The sequence below is a fragment of the Hylobates moloch genome, unplaced genomic scaffold (assembly GCF_009828535.3).
Source record: "Hylobates moloch isolate HMO894 unplaced genomic scaffold, HMol_V3 SCAFFOLD_16, whole genome shotgun sequence".
In the NCBI taxonomy this organism is placed as follows: Eukaryota; Metazoa; Chordata; class Mammalia; order Primates; family Hylobatidae; genus Hylobates; species Hylobates moloch.
In genome coordinates this window covers 58,644,922-58,649,756 of record NW_026652291.1, presented here as the reverse complement: position 1 = coordinate 58,649,756, position 4,835 = coordinate 58,644,922, and the positions used below count along the sequence as shown (strand labels likewise).

Here is a 4,835-nt window from a genome sequence, read left to right as displayed (position 1 = left end):
CCTCCCAGGTTCAAGTGATTCTCCTGCCTCAGCTTCCCGAGTAGCTGGGACTACAGGTGCCTACCTCCATCCCGGCTAATTTTTGTATTTTTTTAGTAGAGACAGGGTTTCACCAATGTTGGCCAGACTGGTCTCCAACTCCTGACCTCAAGCGATCCACCCACCTCAGCCTCCCAAAGTGCTGGGATTACAGGCGTGAGCCACTGTGCCCGGCCAGGGATCTTATACTAGCAGAGTATCAGTGTTGTTCACCGTAGTCTATCTCTATTCCAAAGGACCTTTTAAACAGATACACGAGTGATCAATGTACAATTTCAACTTGACTGTGACATTCTCCTACTTAAAGCCTTCAGTGGCTCCCCAGCCCCTACAAAGTAAGGGCAGATTATTATTCCATCATATAAAATCCCAACTATGTATCACTTAAATCCACTTAACCTATACTGCAGATACTCTGAATTGCAGCCTGGTGTGAATGGCCTTTCCCCATTCACACAGGGCGGCTTCAAGCACCCCGCCTTTTGCTCCCTTTTTCCTCTGCTGAAGTGTCCTTCCGTGTCTACTTATCTTTTAAGAGGAGCACAGGGCTACCCACTCGGTGAAATATTTCTAGTCTCTGCCTCTAATTCCACTAAAACCATCAGCAAACATAACTTCACTCTTCTTTGGGGTCCCACTCTAACCTATAGTTAATATATTCTTCCCACTATAATATGAACTTATTGAAGATGAGGTAGGACTAAACCATTTTTTCCCCAAATAAATACCTGTGTATGTATGTATAGTCACTGATGATCTTGAAAACAAAAGTCTTATGGAAGTGGAAGATGAGGAAAATCCTACTGCACTAAATTTAAGAGATAAAGTCAAGACAGTGAATTTTAAGTAATATTTGAAGCATTCTGGCATAGAAGGAATCATGGAAATAGAAAAGATGTGGATAAAATGTATAAGACATATTATGAGTAATATACAAATTTTTTATGTAAGTGAGGTTTTGCTCTCCCAAAAGAGATAGTGGTGGTGCTAGAATGGGAAATGAGAATAAATATTAGATGAGGGAGAAAGGAACAGCCTAGATTCAGAGAGGGGGAAAAGTATGCTTCCAGGAACAATGTGGGGTGAGAAGGCAGGCCTCCAAACTCAGCTCTGTTGGAAGAGGGTTACACTTACCTGAGCTAAACCAAACAGCCAGGTCACTGAGGAGCTGTGGCAATGGCAGCCCAGGCTGTGGTGGCTGTGGGAAAATAGCATGGCCATGGCAGTGAGGGGAGAAAGACATCCTGCCTACATTTGAACAATAAGAGGTCATGACTAGGTTGATGGAGGGAACTTGCCCATGGCACTGAGGCAGAGATGGCAAAAAATCTTCTGGACCACCAGTGACATCATGTGGCCAAAGATCACCAGACTTCTCTGCTAAAAATAGGTTGCTGGATTTTCCCTTCTAGAGAATGTTACAATTATACTGACCTCTAGAAATGAATAAGCCAGCCCAGGACTTCCACTCCTGCCTGAGGGGAGCGGAGCCAGAGATGGGACCAGAGGTCGAACTCGGGTTCTGACAAGATGGCTCGGCTGCCCCGCAGAATCATCAAGGACACCCAGCATTTGCTGGCAGAATGAGTTCCTGGCATTCAAGCAGAACCACGTCAGAGCAATCCCTATTATTTTCATGTGGTCATTGCTGGCCCTCAGGATTCCCCCTTTGAGGGAAGGGACTTTTAAACTTGAACTATTCCTTCCAGAAGAATACGCAATGGCAGCCCCTAAAGTACGTTTCATGACCAAAATTTATCATCTTAATGTAGACAAGTTGGGAAGAATAAGTTTAGATATTTTGAAAGATAAGTGGTCCCCAGCACTGCAGATCCGACAGTTCTGCTATCGATCCAGGCCTTGTTAAGTGCTCCTAATCCAGATGATCCATTAGCACATGATGTAGTGGAGCAGTGGAAGACCAACGAAGCCCAAGCCATAGAAACAGCTAGAGCAGCGACTAGGCTATATGCCATGAACGATATTTAAATTGATCCGATCGCCAAGTGTGCATCACTTCTCCTGTTCTGCCAAGACTTCCTTATTTTTGTTTGCATTTAATGGACACAGCCTTAGAAACATTACAGAACAAAAAAAGCCCAGATATCTTCAGCCTTAGGTGATTAAATGCAAAAAAAAAAAAAAAAAAAAGCGCAATGGATAAGCCCCGGGGTCCTTGAATTTATCACAGAAAGAAAGTAGTGGTGGCAGGCCGGCGTGTTGGCTCACGCCTGTAATCCCAGCACTTTGGGAGGCCAAGGCGGGTGGATCACCTGAGATCAAGAGTTCAAGACTAGCCTGGCCAACATGGTGAAACCCCGTCTCTACTAAAAATACAAAAATTAGCCGGGTGTGGTGGTGCACGCCTGTAGCCCCAGCTACTCGGGAGGCTGAGGCAGGAGAATTGCTTGAACCAGGGAGGCAGAGGTGCAGTGAGCCGAGATCGCACCACTGCACTTGAGCCTGGGTGACAGGGCGAGACTCCGCCTCAAAAAAAAAAAAAAAAAAGGTAGTGGTGGCAATAAGAATATTTTCACAATAGCTACATGGAGATGTCTGAAATTTAACTCAAATATTCAAAGCTGCCACTTTATTTTATATCACAAGGTGAAGTGAGACATACCAGCTCCTTATATTCCTCCCAGCTATAGGAAGAATCACAGTCTTACATCCCTCTGTCCTTTATACCTCTGCAAAGAAGCAATACTTTTACATGTCTTGATGTGCTCTTCTATTTGCAAGTCTATGAATAGCACCTTATTCCTAGCCACTTAAAGCATCAATATGATGGGAAGGGGAAAGGGGAGGAAGTATGGCAAAGAAGATTAGGATAGCAGTGTTGCAGTAGAAATAAGCAAGATAAAAAGAATCATTATTCAGCTTCCCATAGCCAAAATAGGTTTTCATGTCTGCAACAAGCCAATCAGCTTGAAAGGCCGGACTTGTCATGAGAGAAACAAGTTTTCTTTTTTTTTTTTTTTTTTTTTTTTTTTGAGACGAAGTCTCGCTCTGTCGCCCAGGCTGGAGTGCAGTGGCTCAATCTCGGCTCACTGCAAGCTCCGCCTCCCGGGTTCCCGCCATTCTCCTGCCTCAGCCTCACCGAGTAGCTGGGACTACAGGCGCCCGCCACCACGCCCGGCTAATTTTTTTTTTTTTGTATTTTTAGTAGAGACGGGGTTTCACCGTGGTCTCGATCTCCTGACCTCGTGATCCGCCCGCCTCGGCCTCCCAAAGTGCTGGGATTACAAGCGTGAGCCACCGCACCCGGCCGAGAGAAACAAGTTTTCTAAATTAATTTATCTCCCTCTGTAATACATCAAGCCAGGCTTGGTAGACTTGGTCACAGAATTTATATGTTGAAGGCTCCACATAGAATTAAGTGAAAGCAGGAAAACCTCGCCCCTGCAAATTTGGGAGGATCATGAAGGGAAACAGAGGTAGACCAAGGAGGTTAGTTGCCAGGGTTCTTTTTTTTTTTTTTTTCCTTGACTTGAAACCAACCCTTAAGATAAATGGAAGCTTATGGAGTATAAGAAAACATAAGGTCACCAAAGATAGTAGCATGTTTCTGTGGGCATGACACAGAGAGGCTGCAGATCCTTAGAACAACTCTGGCTCATTGTATAAGGGGACATGACTATACGAATCTAGTTTTCCAGTGCCTGGAAATAAGGAAATCAAATGTGCCTGTATGTTTTGCCAGGGAAGATAGAGAAGCATACAGAACAATAGTGCAACAGCACAAGGCTAGAGTCAAAGCAAAGTTGCTACAGCATGCAATGACTTCCAGGAAGAACAGGAGCTAGAGATTCCAGCCATGAGTATGCCGTTAAATATTTAAAAACTCGCTATCAGAAAAAAAAAAAAACCCGGGTAGGTAGTATTTGCTCATTTTTATGGTGTAAATAATCTCACTATAGTCAATTTCAAGCTCCAACATGACATCACTACTTATGAGTTTAGTAAGAGATATGTAGTAGCACACTATTTTATGGTATTTCTACCATAAAGATATGATAGATGTGAACAATCTCATAGGTATTAGTGAAACACAGTAAAATAATTAGGAAATGAGTTTTTAGTATTGTATTTGTTTTGATATAATTTATTTAATTGAAAATGTCTATTAAGTACAAATTTATATAATTTATATATATGTATGTATTTTTTTTTTTTTTTGAAACAGGGTCTTGCTTTGTCACTCAGGCTGAGTGCAGTGGCATGAACATGGCTCACTGCAGCCTCAACTTCCTGGGCTCAAAGGATCCTCCTGCCCCATCTCCCATGTAGCTGGGACTACAGGCATGCCCCACCACAACTGGTTAAACTTTTCAATTTTTGTAGAGAAAAGGTATTGCTATTTTGGCCAAGCTGGTCTCGAATTTCTGGGCTCAAGCAATCCTTCTACCTCAGACTCCCAAAAAGCTGGGATTGCAGGCATGAGCCACTGTGCTAGGCCTACAAATTTATATTTTAATTGCAGATTTAGCAAAGAGCTCATAAAATTTCTGAAATTTTAACAACCAGCTATTGCAAGCCAGTACAAACCAACTCCAGCACATGACTGATTCTAGCTATGGATAAGAGCAAGCACCCCAGTTGTCTAGGCATCACTGTCCTTACCTATATGATTCAAGAAGTCTACCAGACCTACCTGCCACACCCCAGCGAAGAACAAAAGTCAGGCTGAGCACGGTGGCCCACGTCTGTAATCCCAACATTTGGGGAGGCTGAGGTAGGAGGACTGCTTGAGGCCAGGAGTTTGAGACCAGCCTGGGCAACAGAGCTAGACCCTG

The 4,835-nt window shown here is 43.6% G+C and overlaps 1 pseudogene; it reads left to right on the top strand.

The window, feature by feature from the left end:
* Positions 1-1,569: 1,569 nt before the first annotated feature.
* Positions 1,570-2,028, top strand: LOC116485176 (ubiquitin-conjugating enzyme E2 N-like; annotated as a pseudogene).
* The last annotated feature ends 2,807 nt before the right edge of the window (positions 2,029-4,835 follow it).